The sequence below is a fragment of the Lepidochelys kempii genome, chromosome 7 (assembly GCF_965140285.1).
Source record: "Lepidochelys kempii isolate rLepKem1 chromosome 7, rLepKem1.hap1, whole genome shotgun sequence".
Taxonomy (NCBI): domain Eukaryota; kingdom Metazoa; phylum Chordata; order Testudines; family Cheloniidae; genus Lepidochelys; species Lepidochelys kempii.
In genome coordinates, this window is record NC_136386.1 from 76,453,455 (window position 1) to 76,469,134 (window position 15,680).

Consider the following 15,680-nt stretch of genomic DNA (forward strand, 5'->3'; position numbering starts at 1 on the left):
TCATTGAAATATGAAGATTGAAGCACTGGAACCTTTGTGAGACTGTATTATAACCTTTCTGAACTACCTGGAGGCTAGTTAACAGGGCTGGATTTAGGGGCAGGCGACCCAGTTAACTGCGTGGGGTGCTGGGCTTGGGGGGCACTGGGCTCAGGGTATTGTAAGGTGTTCCAAAGTTTAGCAAATGGAGGGCGGGGGTGCCAAAGACAGTCCTTGCCTGGAGTGCCATTTGGTCTAGGGTTGGCCCAGCTAATTAACTAAAGTCCAAGAACAACTTAGCGAGAGCTCTTCTGCATTACAATAAATGTACAATAGTGCTGAACAAATCAACCAAGTTTTCAGTGTCATTAGGGGGCCATTGTTCATTTAGTGGCCAGTTTCTCCAACCTTCCAGGTTAAGACTCTGTCCTGTGTCTATGTTTTAAGGGTATACTTTTGGTATAAAAATGATGCCCAGAAAAAGTTACCATATAAGCCTATGTGCTTTCCTCTAAACAATGGCTCTTATCGTTAAACCTTATAGTTTGTATTGCTCTATTGCACATATAACAGAAACTGAAGATGTGACCCAAGAAAGGGAATTTGCTTTAACAAATTCATGCCTGACTTGTTTTTAGAGGTTTTTAGCAACTGAACAAAATATTTAGGAACAGAATCAATAGCTCTGATGAGTTATCAGGGTATAATGTAAAACTCTTAAAATGCAAACTACCTGATGAAATAATTTGGATATCTCCCTTGATATAATACTGGACAGAAATTGAATCCTCTCCTGAATAGTTAATAACAGTTCAGTAGAAAATATCTGCTTTAATTTGAGGCGTTAGTGTGTTCTTCAAGTTGAAAACAGACATTGTATTGTAAAAATGTGTTATCTTCATGTGAAAATTGTTTTGTCCTTCCTAAAAGAAAAAGAGATTTCATTTTGATCATTATCTCTAGCAGAGTTGTTGCCACAGAGAAGACAGAATATGAAATATTTCTGGGAATCTGGAAGATATCAGTCCTTGACGTGATAGCTCTTTAGCTGCCTCATTCTTTTCCTTCCAAAGGAAACTTATTTCTTCAAAATTTAATTTGCAAATTAAACCAGTGTTCTCTTTTCATAAAGCTCTATGTGCTTGATTCAACTGGTATTTCAATTGGTTTCAGTAGGACTACTCGTGTACCTAAGTTCCTTGCTGGCTCACATGCACTGAATCCCTGATTCAGCAAAGCATGTAAATATCTGCTTAAATCTGTCCCTATTAAACAAACCATTTAGGGGGCTTGACTTTAAACTGTGCTTATGTCACATTGACTTCAACATTAAGCACAGTCTTAAGTGCTTTGCTGAATTGGGGGGCCATAATCTCCAAGGGAAATGGCAGAAACCCCCATATCACTTGGGACATTAAAGCTAGACTGGATAACACACTAGCAAATGTACCATAGGGAACAGTCCTGCACTGGCAGAAAGCATCTGGAACAGATTACATAGTAGGTCTTTCCTTCTCTACTCTCTGTGAGCAGAATCAGAGGCAGTCAAGATCACTTCTAAATTGCATGTCAAATATTTTACCAGTTGCTTCTTTACTCAGTTTAAAATAATAAGTGAATACCAGAAATTTGGACGATGCCCTATCCTTTGGCCTTGTTCCACTTTTCTGGGAAGCCCAGTTCACAACCCCTCACTCATCCTTTGGGATGAGGACTGTGTCTTTGTTTTTATTTGTACAGTGCTTCTGCACAATAGAATCTCAACTGTGCTTGGGGCATGCTACACAACAGCAACAAAATAATAGCAATAATTCGATGAGACAACCTCTGCAGCTAGAAAATGAATTGTAGCACATTATTGTAAGTGAGAGCTGTGTTAAAACTAGAAGAGATTGTCTTTCAAAATCATGCCGATAGCATTAGAACTACAGTAGAACCTTAGAGTTATGAACACCAGAGTTATGAACTGACCAGTCAACCACACACCTTATTTGGAACTTGAAGTATACAATCAAGCAGCAGCAGAGACCAAAAAAAAAAAAAAAAGCAAATGCAGTACAGTACTTTGTTAAGCATAAACTACTAAAAAAAAAGGGGGGGGGCATTTTTTTTCTTCATAGTAAAATTTAAAAGCTGGATTAAGTCAATGTTCAGTTGTGAACTTTTGAAAGAACACCCAGGACATTTTGTTCAGAGTTACGAACATTTTAGAGTGACTAAAGGTGTTCATTCCTGAGGTGTTCATAATGCTAAAATTCGACTGTAGTCAAAAGAAATTTCAACAAAGTGTTATTTTTCAACTAAATAAAAGTTGAACCTGAAATGTTTTGGGGAAACATGTAGGTTTTGATGGAAATTGAGTTGGAAAGTTCTCATGGTGAGGATGGAATTTTCAGTCAGCGATGTCCACCCCAGAACAGCCAATAGCAACTGGAGGGGATGGCAAAATCTGAAACTGAGGCCCTCTCATTCTTCCAAAAAGCTCCACCCCTTGGCCTAAGAGCCTCAGCCTTTAAGTGAGTCCCTTCTATTATGAGACCAAATCATTTTTAGTTTCCTTTCATTACTTTCTTTGTCTCGCTCACCTCCTCTTTATTTTCTTCTCTCTCCATGAGACCTGGTCAAAACATTTCTACATTTTGTTTAAAAAAAAGGGAAAAAATATTCCCCCTTCCCCATTTATTTAACCTGCTCCACAGTCTATTCATCCCTGCTGTGCATCTTTTTTTCTCATATATTATATATATATGCACAAACATGCATGATAGACACACAAATATACAGTGGTGTGGCATTATATAAAGATTTGATGGGAGTCATTTGTGATACATTTATTTAGCGTGTGCATAGTGGTCTAGCCAAGCGATGGCATCTTCAGGGGCGTGATGCAGTTTTCTAGGCCACCGCTGAACCTAGTCAGCAGGCATTCATCGACAATGTGTGTCATTGGCTGTGTTGCACCACAGCTGCACAAAGGGCTGTCATGAAGGCCCAGCGATACTGAGTTATGCCTTTAGCCAAAATGAGTGCCTTTAGTGGTCCCTCACAGGAAGGCTTGGAAGGAGGCCACTCTGCTTTACTGAGTATGCGAGCAAACAACAGCCAATTAGCAGTCTAGAGGCCCTGGCCATCTGGGCAGGGCTGAGCAACACACAGCCTATAGCCCAAAAGCTTCCTGGCTGGGGAAGACAGCAACTCGGTCTATAGCTCCGGCCCTCTGAGTGGAGCAGATCAGCAAGCAGTCTTTAGCTTCAGCCTTCAGGCTGGAGCAGACAGTAATTACAGACTAGGGGCCCACAGCTGCCTGGCTGGGGCAGGCCACAACAAGGAAGAGACTTTCAGGCCTAGGATGAAGAGCCTTCCAGGCCTAGGATGAGTAGGCTTCCACCCAGGGGCGAGGTTGGTAATGAGGGTAAGAGGACTGAGGCCCACCCTACTCTACCGGGTCTTACCCAAGGGCCCTAACAATGGCGGGTGGTCCCAACACTGGGTCAGTGGAGATCCCACCGAAATACACTGACTTGCTTTCCAGCAGCACAGCTGGACTAGTCTCTGGTTCCCCTGGGCTACTCCCTACTGCAGTTAGGGTTGCCAGGTGTCTGGTTTTTGACTGGAAGCCCAGTCGAAAAGGGACCCTGGCGGCTTCAGTTAGCACCACTAACTGAGCCATTAAAAGTCTGGTCAGCGGTGCTGCGACTCTAAGGCAGGCTAGTCTCTACCTGTCATGGCACCACGCTGTGCCTTGGAAGCAGCCAGTAGGTTCGGGTCCTGCATTGTGGGGTGGGCATGGGGCTCTGCACGCTGCCCCTTGTCCCGAGCACCGGCTCCACACTCCCATTGGCCGTGGTTCCTGGCCAACGGGAGCTGGGGGCAGTGCCTGTGGGCGAGAGCAGTGCACGGAGTCTCCTGGCCCCTCTGCCTAGGCGCTGGACCTGTTGGCCGCTTCTGGGTTGCAGCGTTGTGCCAGAACAGGTAGAGACTAGCCCCGCTGCACCACTGACCGGGAGCCACCCGAGGTAAGCCTGCGCCCCAAGCCCCATCCCCCTGCCCCATCCCTGAGCCCCCCAAACCCAGAATCCCCCCCTGCACCTCAAATCCATCATTCCTGGCCCCCACCCCAGAACGTGCACCCCCCAGCCCAGAGCCTATACTTTCTCCCACACCCCAGCCTCCTGCCTCAACCTGCAGCCCCCTCCTGCACTCCAAATTCCTTGACCCCAGCCTGGAGCCCCCTCCTGCACCCCAAGCCCCTCATCCCTGGCCCCACCCCCTCCCAGACTCCAATGCCCTGCCTCAACCCACAGCCCCCTCCCACATTCCAAATCCCTTGGCCCCCGCCCCCCAGTCTGGAGCCCTTTTGTGCACCCCAAACCCCTCATCCCCAGAGCCCTCACCCCCCTCCCGCACTCCAACCCCCTCCCCTAGCCCAATGAAAGTGAGTGAGAGTGGGGGAGAGCACGCCACTGAGGGAGGAGGAAAGGTAGTGAGCCGGGGGGGCAGGGCCTTGGGGAAGGGTCAGGGCAGGGGGCAGGCCTTAGGGAAGGGGTGGGGTTAGGGTGTTCAATTTTGTGAGATTAGCACAGTTCCATTGGCCACATGTCCTTAGCAGCTTCTAGGTAGATGGCTGGTGGTCGTCGTCCCAATAACTCTTCTTTGTCCTCAGTTACCTCTGGTGGCTAGGGGCCTGGTCCAGAGTCCTGCAGAGGGCTTGAGACATCTGTCTCTTTCCCTAGCTCAGCCCAGCTGAGCTGTTGGGTTCTCGCCTTTTGCCCCTCCTCTTCTGGCAGGGGCAGGGCTGGTTTGGCTAAGCCTACCAGGGAGAGTGTAGTGGTCGGTCAAGACCAGGTTTAGAGGCATTCCCCTCTGCCTCACTTCAGTGCAATAAAATCTTGATATATCATCACTTCATCTCATAGAATTGGATTTGTCATATATTTTCCAAAAGATACCCCAACCCCAATTTTAGAAATGTTTGAGAGCGTATTAACATTTTTATGTGTGCAGTATTTTTGTATCCCTTTGTGTGTCAAGTCAGCTTGACTAATTACCCTGTGGCTAACTGTAAGGCCTCAGAGGGAGCTAAAAATTATAACTGGGTTGTCAAAGAAGCCTCGATGAGCTAGGCACTGACCTCCTGTTGAAATTCAATAAGAGTTGGCACCTACTTCTCTTAAGCTCCTTTGAAAATCCCAGCCCATATCAAATAGCCTTTAGAAAATGTATGTGTGGGAAACTGGCTGAAAAAATAGCCTTTCTATAAATCAAATGCTGGGATTTTAAGGTCTGATACCTCCAGAATCGCCAGTGCTTGAAACTAGTGCTGTATCCCTTTGCAAAGGAGGGTTCCCATGTTTCCCATTCACACGTTGTGGAGGGGAATGGCGTGGAGTGAAAGAAACGTTTTCGGACGGTGTAGTGGCAGTTATTTGAAGCTGCTTAGAGATTTGCAATGTGAGAAACAGTCCAGACAAGGTGGGTGAGGTAATATCTCTTATTGGACCAACTTCTGCTAGTCAAAGAGACAAGCTGTCGAGCTTACACAAAGCTCTTCTTCAGGTAGCCCAGGTTGAGCTAGATTAGGGGGTAGAGTGCAGGTGATATAGCCAAAGGGTTGAGCTAAATGTAATTTATCCTTATATATCTCCACAATGTGTGTGGTATAAATGACAGCTAGATTAGACCAAATATACACTACAGTCCCAGTCGTACAATTGAATCTGTGGAGGTGAATCATTTTGCATGTGTGGAGCTCTGTTGAAATCAGTGGGGTCCCATGAAGGCGTGAGGTCTAGTCATGGAAATTTGATAGCAAGATTGGCATCTTAACTATTGAAATGATAGGTATTTTCGAAATGCCTTAGCAGCTAGGTAGAATCTCTGTAGAATAGGCTATGGAACTGTAGGTACAGTACAAAGAAAAAATAATATGGAAGTGATATAAGAATTTTCCCACTAGGTCCAGCTCTGTTGCTTTACCGCCTTCTCCCACATATGCCCTGTCCTCAGTCTTTTTCCCTGTGTGCATAATAATGAATGATAACTTGGCATGTCTATAGCACTTCCCAGGTCCAAACTGTGCTGACACATTATCTAATTAATCCTCACTACAGCCCTGTGAATCAAGAAAGTATTCGCCTCACTTTACATTTCAGCTGAGTAAACTGAAGTAGAATGGTGATATGGCTTGCCCAGTGACAGCATGAGTCAGGATTAACACTCAGGGGTTTCTGATGCTTGGGCTTGAGACCACACCCTCTCCCTCTACGCAGTAAATTGGAAAATAATGTACATACATTTAATTACAATTCATATCTGAATATTCCAAATAAATACATTGAGAGTGAGAGGAAATGCTATGCACATTAGCGCTGAAGACAATGAAATGTCGTGCTTGGCACATCAGTGAAATATTAACCAGATCAATGAAAAAGTACAAGTATGTGATAAAAGTATAATTATCAAAACTCCTTTTTAAAGACAGGAGCCAGCTGCAGAACAAACGTGTCTTCACGTAGTGAATTTAAATGCTCTGCTATCCTACACCATTTTATCTGCCTATGAAGCTGAGAGGTAGTAAAATAAGAGAGTGTCTGCTTGCTTATGTTGGAGGGGTGGAGGGCAGCAGAACCCACCAAAAAACAGTAGAAAATGTGTCATGGGGCTGCACAGAAGGGAAGATGGCTGCACAGTACATTATTGCCCTTGATCTGTAGCTGCCATGAGCCCCTCTGCAGGAGTTACTGCTCTAAACCACAGAAACTTGGTAAGCTGCATAGGTGCAAGACACAGCTTAGAGGGGCTTTTCCTATCTAAACTAGCCACTCATGGCTGTAAATGGGGCCAAATCCCTGTGTAGACAAGGACTAGTTTACTCCAAAATTGTATAGCGGTAACTGGGATAAGTCTGAATCCATTCACACTCAACTAAATGTGTGTCATCATGGGTGCAGCTGCAATTGATGCACTGTCAACTCTGACACCTGTCATTCGTCACCCTTTGGCCCTCAGAGCCAACATTTCACTCCCACCAGTGAACATCCTGAGTGTGCCAGCTGAGAGTCCCCTCTTTCCTCCCTCTTGCCCCCGCCACACCTCTGTCAGCAATACCGCCCCAGCAATGGCCACCTGCCCACGGCAGGCAGCATACAGTGCAGCCCTGGAGGGCATCTGTGCAAATGTGACTGTAAGTCATCTTTGTGTTTCCCTATGCTAGGGTGGCTATGAACTGGTCCAGTTCCCTAGCATGTCAGAACTACCTGCAATGGCAAGCAACATGTGCTTGGGGCTGTTGAACTTCAGCAGTATAGTGCAAAGAGGCCTGACCACAGTGCAGAACCTGCCCCTGAATTTCATAGCACCTGTGTGAAACAGGTATGATTATATCCATTCTACAGATGGGTAAACTGAGGCATCGAAATTATGAGCTGTGCTCAACATCACACACACTAGTCATTGGCAGAGCTGGCAAGAGAATCCAGGAATCCTGTCTTTCTGACTTGCGCTTGAGCCACTAGATCTTTGGTTCTCAACCTATTTACCATTGTGTGTCGCATATGCAGCTCTCTCTGTTATGTGGGCCACACCCACACAATATATACACTAGCTGTATGGCCCTGAGGATGTCACATGGGCTGCAGCTGGGTGCTGATTGAGCCACAGGTGGTCCGGAGGCCGTGGGTTGAGAACCGCTGCACTAGATAAAATACATATGTGAGTAGAAGACAGACAGGATTGAGTAAATATTGGTAACACCTAAAAACCAAACAAATGGGTGTATTTTCTTTGTACTTAGAATTTTTCAAATTGTGCTCCCAGGATTTGGGAAAATAGGGCCAGCCCTCTAAAAGGACCTGCTCGTACTGTGTTAAGAGAGCTGTACTTAGAAAGAGGAGGAAAAGGTTTGTTCATAATGAGCAACTCCACCATTTAATTTTGATCTGCATGAATTCTAATCAAAATATAAACATGATCAGTTGCACAATTAGCTTAAATATTTTGTTTGGGTGGCCTGAAAAGGCTTCTCTCAGCATCAGGAAATACAAAAGATAAGAAAACAAGAGTACCATCTTTTTTAAAAAAAACATTTATAACAATATACACAAACATGTTCCTATCCAGTCAAAGAATCTTAAAATGTCATCCAGTACGACATAATGACAGAGCACAAATTCACATAAAAAAGGAAGCAATAAAAAGGAATGTATTTCTTGACAGCAACTATCATTACAGGAGATAATGGGCAATTACAACACAATTTCATAAATTCACATAATTGACAGCAATATTTTTATAAAACGTATTGCTAGCTATGGTGGTTCGAATAGGTATGCTTAAGGGTTTAATAAAATCTTTAATACAATACAGAGGGCCATTAGTCATTTGTAACATTACAATTATATTACCAATATTTAAATTGTATAGGTTGAAAGGAAAAAGGAGAGCTGAAGCCAGGGAAAATTCTGTATCCTATTCTGAGACAGAAAAAAAAACCAATTCAAGAAAATATACAAATGCATATTAAAAGGCAATTAATGTAAAAAATCTTGTTTAAGAAATAAACAAACAACTGTGAGTCAAATGGAATTAACTCACAATAAAGCATTAAAATGAGAATATCTCTATATAGATCCTTCTACCATTAGGATAATAGCTAGTACATAGGCAAAAGTTTCATTTGAAAAACAGTACTAAGAACAGAGGGAAACCAATTCACTAGTATTAGGCTCAGAATTTATGGCCTAATCCTGCTGCCATTGAAATCAACAACTAAAGGTCCATTGCCTTCTGTAATGCACGATACGATACTTAGAAAATGAAGCTATGGGCCTATGATAAAACCGGGTGAGAAATACACAGTTTCTTTCTTACCACCACTCCTAGCAGAGGAGTATATAAAGAGAAATATCTGTGGAGTACAGTATAATTAATTATGATGTTGTGTCATGTAGCAATAAATGTACATCCAATGAGATAGTTAGCTCTTGGTTTTTTCTTTTTTTGTAATTTCCCCCCCAATTTTTTTTCATCATTTGTAGTAGGTTCGCTTTGTTGTTTCAGCTGTTGTGCTATAATAATATACAGCTTCTGGAAGCTTTCCAAGGAGTGCTGTGCATTTCTGTTTTATAGGTCAAATGGCTTCTCAATAATTGAACATTAGCATGATGGGGAAAGTACCAGTAAACTTTATTATACATTTGTACCTTGCTCCTGGATTTAGGATCAAATAAATAAAACCATTTACAATTAGCATCCTGTTTTCGGTGTCAGCAATTAGGAAAAGTGTGGCATATACATTTTTCTGAACAACACACTTTGGCCCCCCTTTACTAATTCCTTTTCCATGCAATAACGGATGACTCTTTATGCAAGGTCCTGTGTACTGTGCAGCAGGCTGGACATAAATTCTGTATCCCCTCCCGCTATGTCAATTTCTGCAGCACTCTGGTATGACAGCCTGGAAATGGTACAACAGTTTCCTTTAAATTTAAAATTAGAGATTTGTTCTGAACAAAATATGAACCTGAATAATACATCAGTACAATAAACTCACTGTTATTTATAGAAATATTAAATAGAATTCATTTTTAGCAGTCAGGACATAGAATGCATCTTGGTATTGTGGGATATGCGTATTAACTGGATGATCTGCTAAAATGATCAACAGAGTAAAAATTGACAATGTTGACATTCAAATTGTCAGCTTTGAGTCTCAGAGTTGATGAGCCATTGAAATTAATGGGGACATGTACAACCTTCAGAGCTGCTTTTCCCATCTGCCTGCAGAGTCAGCAAAACAACACTGATTTACATTTGGTGCATGCTTTTAAGGTTTTCCTTGCAAACATACAAGCTGGGAACAAACGTTTTTTTAAGATGAAAACTCTGATTCTGGAGAACAAATCTGTCAAGGGGTGGATTCTGCAGCAAATTCTGTGGCTCTGCAATTGTGGCCTATTTGAGCCCCTGTCTGTCTGGCCTGCAAGATTGAATGTATAGTTCAAATGAAGTACTTGACCCTGTGAGGCGCTGAGTTCCTCCTGGGGATGCTGGGTGTCCTTACCCATTGCTAATTTCACAGAATTACCGATATGTCCGAAGAGAGGTTAATGCGTGTCTGCAAATATCTGGGGTATTGGGATGAAAAGAAAACGCTGTATTTTGTTCATTCTATTTTTCAGGGTCTGTCCATTGAAGTGAATGGCACTTTTTGGTAAGTGTCTGTGCAGTCTCTCTTCATTAGATTGTTTCTTTATCACGGAGTTGTGTGGCCAAATCTCTGTTGGTGTAACTCCACTGAACTCAATGGAGTTACACCTGCAGAGAATTTGACCCTTTAAAAAAAAATTGACATAGAATTTATAAACCCAATTACCATCCATACACTCCAAAACAAATGAGAACACATTAAATACAAAAACATGTACCAAGTACTTGAAGATATTGAATAGAGAGCTGAATATTAAAATACTCCACTGCCAGGTAAAACCATTACCACACCACTGCATAAATGCACAAATCAGGTCCTGTGTACTTGTCCTTTATTTAACTGGAGAGCCACTGTCTCAGCATAGACCGAGTTACTTAACGTCTTTGTATAATTGCACTCATTCTAAATAGTTGGTTGAGTGATTTTTTTAAATAAAAAATCACTAATTCATCATTTTTCCTTTTAAGCACTAATGAGCAGAATTCTGGGAATTATTTATTTATTTTTAGTTTTCTACAGTATATTTCCATGTAATTACCTTAAAATTATCGTCCTGAGTGACTATTTCCTGTGAAGCTGTACTGCACAAAAGCACCCCAGCCAGAGGCAGGTTTTACCTCCAGGAAACCTCTTCAATTAGCACTAATAAGGATGGTGGTGCAGAACTCCTGCAGACAGCTGTAGTTTATCCCACTAGTATATCTTCTACTTCAGAGAGTATAGTAATTTCTAACAGCCAATTATAAAAGAAATAGAATATGGATTTTTGCAGAAATTGAACAACTGATGTAGAATATTACACAAACAACCCAAACAGCATTAAACACACACCATCAACGAATACAGCAATTTGCAATACCATTAATTTGAATAGGAGCATATTCACATGACTTTCAATCTTGCTTGTAAGGGTAATGTTGCACTGGAGAAAAAGTGGGGGGAAAAAAAAGAGAAAATTACACTAAAAGATAATGATCATGCCAGGGCTGTTTGCATTTCCTTTGCTGTTACTGGAGAATTTGTGTTTTCACTAGGATTTAGCAAATTTCCAGCCCACATTCTCCTTCTGTTTGATGCTAAATAAAAGGAGGTCTTAATCCTGCTATCCCCGTGCACCCTGAGCTACTGCTTTGTTTGAATACATTCAATGCAAACAACTGTGTCCACCCAATATTTAATGTGCTTGCAGTTTTAAACTCAGGAAATTTAGAATTAAGATGCCCCTGTGCATCTTAATTTTCTCTTCCCTTGCACAAATATATTATGGGCTAAATTCTGGAATTCAGCAAACAGCCTGAATGGCTAAGCTGCATGCTAGGGATTTTGGAGGTGGCTTGGAGGAAGGAATCACATATGATGCCTTTGCTTCACAAAGGCATCATATGTGCCTCTGCAGCCACTGCTACAACCTCATAGGTGAATTGCCAGGGCATCTGCATTCACAGCACCACCGGCCTGTACTGCTCCTCAAACTTCGACTCCCTCAGGGAACGGATGGCCAGGATCCCCTGGGGGACTAACTTGAAGGGGAAAGGAGTCCAGGAGAGCTGGCTGTATTTCAAGGAATCCCTGTTGAGGTTACAGGGACAAACCATCCCGATGAGTCGAAAGAATAGTAAATATGGCAGGCGACCAGCTTGGCTTAATGGTGAAATCCTAGCGGATCTTAAACATAAAAAAGAAGCTTACAAGAAGTGGAAGGTTGGACATATGACCAGGGAAGAGTATAAAAATATTGCTCGGGCATGTAGGAATGTTATCAGGAGGGCCAAATCGCACCTGGAGCTGCAGCTAGCCAGAGATGTCAAGAGTAACAAGAAGGGTTTCTTCAGGTATGTTGGCAACAAGAAGAAAGCCAAGGAATGTGTGGGCCCCTTATTGAATGAGGGAGGCAACCTAGTGACAGAGGATGTGGAAAAAGCTAATGTACTCAATGCTTTTTTTGCCTCTGTTTTCACTAACAAGGTCAGCTCCCAGACTGCTGCGCTGGGCATCACAAAATGCGGAAGAGATGGCCAGCCCTCTGTGGAGATAGAGGCGGTTAGGGACTATTTAGAAAAGCTGGACGTGCACAAGTCCATGGGGCTGGACGAGTTGCATCCGAGAGTGCTGAAGGAATTGGCGGCTGTGATTGCAGAGCCACTGGCCATTATCTTTGAAAACTCATGGCGAACCGGGGAAGTCCCGGATGACTGGAAAAAGGCTAATGTAGTGCCAATCTTTAAAAAAGGGAAGAAGGAAGATCCTGGGAACTACAGGCCAGTCAGCCTCACCTCAGTCCCTGGAAAAATCATGGAGCAGGTCCTCAAAGAATCAATCCTGAAGCACTTGCATGAGAGGAAAGTGATCAGGAACAGCCAGCATGGATTCACCAAGGGAAGGTCATGCCTGACTAATCTAATCGCCTTTTATGATGAGATTACTGGTTCTGTGGATGAAGGGAAAGCAGTGGATGTATTGTTTCTTGACTTTAGCAAAGCTTTTGACACGGTCTCCCAGAGTATTCTTGTCAGCAAGTTAAGGAAGTATGGGCTGGATGAATGCACTATAAGGTGGGTAGAAAGCTGGCTAAATTGTCGGGCTCAACGGGTAGTGATCAATGGCTCCATGTCTAGTTGGCAGCCGGTATCAAGTGGAGTGCCCCAAGGGTCGGTCCTGGGGCCGGTTTTATTCAATATCTTCATAAATGATCTGGAGGATGGTGTGGATTGCACTCTCAGCAAATTTGCGGATGATACTAAACTGGGAGGAGTGGTAGATACGCTGGAGGGGAGGGATAGGATACAGAAGGACCTAGACCAATTGGAAGATTGGGCCAAAAGGAATCTGATGAGGTTCAATAAGGATAAGTGCAGGGTCCTGCACTTAGGACGGAAGAACCCAATGCACAGCTACAGACTAGGGACCGAATGGCTAGGCAGTAGTTCTGCGGAAAAGGACCTAGGGGTGACAGTGGACGAGAAGCTGGATATGAGTCAGCAGTGTGCCCTTGTTGCCAAGAAGGCCAATGGCATTTTGGGATGTATAAGTAGGGGCATAGCGAGCAGATCGAGGGACGTGATCCTTCCCCTCTATTCGACATTGGTGAGGCCTCATCTGGAGTACTGTGTCCAGTTTTGGGCCCCACACTTCAAGAAGGATGTGGATAAATTGGAGAGAGTCCAGCGAAGGGCAACAAAAATGATTAGGGGACTGGAACACATGAGTTATGAGGAGAGGCTGAGGGAGCTGGGATTGTTTAGCCTGCAGAAGAGAAGAATGAGGGGGGATTTGATAGCTGCTTTCAACTACCTGAAAGGGGGTTCCAAAGAGGATGGCTCTAGACTGTTCTCAATGGTAGCAGATGACAGAACGAGGAGTAATGGTCTCAAGTTGCAGTGGGGGAGGTTTAGATTGGATATTAGGAAAAACTTTTTCACTATGAGGGTGGTGAAACACTGGAATGCGTTACCTAGGGAGGTGGTAGAATCTCCTTCCTTAGAGGTTTTTAAGGTCAGGCTTGACAAAGCCCTGGCTGGGATGATTTAACTGGGAATTGGTCCTGCTTTGAGCAGGGGGTTGGACTGGATGACCTTCTGGGGTCCCTTCCAACCCTGATATTCTATGATTCTATGAAACACTCCTTGCATTCTCGGGAATTAGGATCCTCTGTGGGCACATAACTTTAGCATGGTCTGAAGTCAGGCCCTCCCTCATTCTGCAGCGGAACTGCACTGGTTCCACTGAGTCAGGGCCCTCTGTGGCGGGGCAGGCTAGGGGTGTGCACTGAGAGTCTGTCTTGATATGGTCACAGATCACCAGGCACCAAGACATGGTAAATGTTTATTTCATTAATATGGTTTTTCTGTGCGGCAGTACAGATTCCATAGCCCTGCTCTTCTTCCCCAGGTGCACCCTCACAGGAGCAGTGCAGGATTCCGACATAGTGCTCAAGAAAGTGCTTGCAGGTCCACAGCCCGCCGAGAGTGTGGTCCCTTGCCTATGGATAAGGTCATGCCTTCAGCCAGAAGCATATCCTACCTGGAGATACACATTGCTCCTCTTTGCACCTGGCAGCTCATCTCCTTTGCCCCGCAGAATGGCTCTAGTGCCTAACACAGAGATGAGACTAGTCCTTATCGTCCCTCCCATTCCGACTACACAGTTCATCTTCTCAGGGCAGGGTTTTGCCCACAAAAGCATATTTTCCTTTATCAGAAGGTTCCTATTCTTTGTCATTAGGAAATAACACCCTCTGTGCACGATTAAAATGTATACCCCTGCACACAGTGAGATCAATAATATCAATGCAAGTGCATCACACACTAAGGATTGAACAGAAACAGCTTTGTACAGTTTACCGTTGATGTTCAATTTTTACCAGAAAATATGACAGTTTATCCGCATTTAAATGTTGTGGTTGCTTAATAAAGCCACGCACTTTGGTAGAACCAGTCAGGGTAGTTCCTCCCCTTCCATACATTAGTAATCCCAGAGCTGTGTAATAAATATTTAGGATGAATTCCTGGCCTCATTAAAGTCAATGGAAGTTTTGCCATTGTAGAGACCCAGATCAGAGAATGGAACTGGGATTGAAAGGCATGTGAACCAACAGATGCTAGCGACACCTCAGGGTTGGCAGGTTGACAGTTCTCTTCTTAATTCTTCTCACTGCATTTGTGTGTCTGTGTGCACACGCGCACACAAAATCTTTCCTTGCTGCATATTCAGCCCAGAAACCATACTGAACCTGTAACAATTTCACCCAGTTGCTGTCCCAAAGTGAAGCTCTGATTTTCCACAGTCTTGCATCTTCTGTAGAAATCGAAATGGCAGCATTTCCCACTCACTGTGCCCTGGTGTAAATGATTGCACAAGGTGGAGGACAACAGAGAAACAGGGCTGAGGGCTCTGGTAAACTCTGCTCCAGTTCTAACCTTCTTGTAAATCTGGCTTCTTCTTAACTTTTGTTGTTGCTTCCAGCTTCTCTGTTGTTGGTCTGAGGCCCAGCTAGGTTCACATGTATACTTTCGTATAATTATCTGTCTCAGGAAACAGAACTTCTGTCCACCAAATATAACTAAAGCCCCTTCTTCTATCAAATAGGAACTCTGAAAGGGGCCTCTGCAGAGAAGACATGGATGAGACAAAATCCTGATTGCCATTAGTTCTCTTAGCTATCATGAGAGAGATAAAGAGGAACTCAAGACTGCAGTGCAGTGGTTCTCAGACTCATGATTGCTGGTGATTAGCATGGCTGTCATGTGCTGGCTCTCTTCTTGGTTTCTATCTTGTAAATTGCATTAAAAGATAGCTAGAATGCATGCAATACATATTATTTTTCCAAGCAAACAATGATTGTAGTTGTTTCAGGGATGTCATACAATCATGGATGGGAGGGCAAGTGGTCTGTATGATTTTGAAAGAGAGTGTCTACAAGACAATCTCTTTACAAGGCAGATATGGTTTAAGCTATGGTCTACATTATGAAAGGGTCTGAGAATCCTTGCTCTGG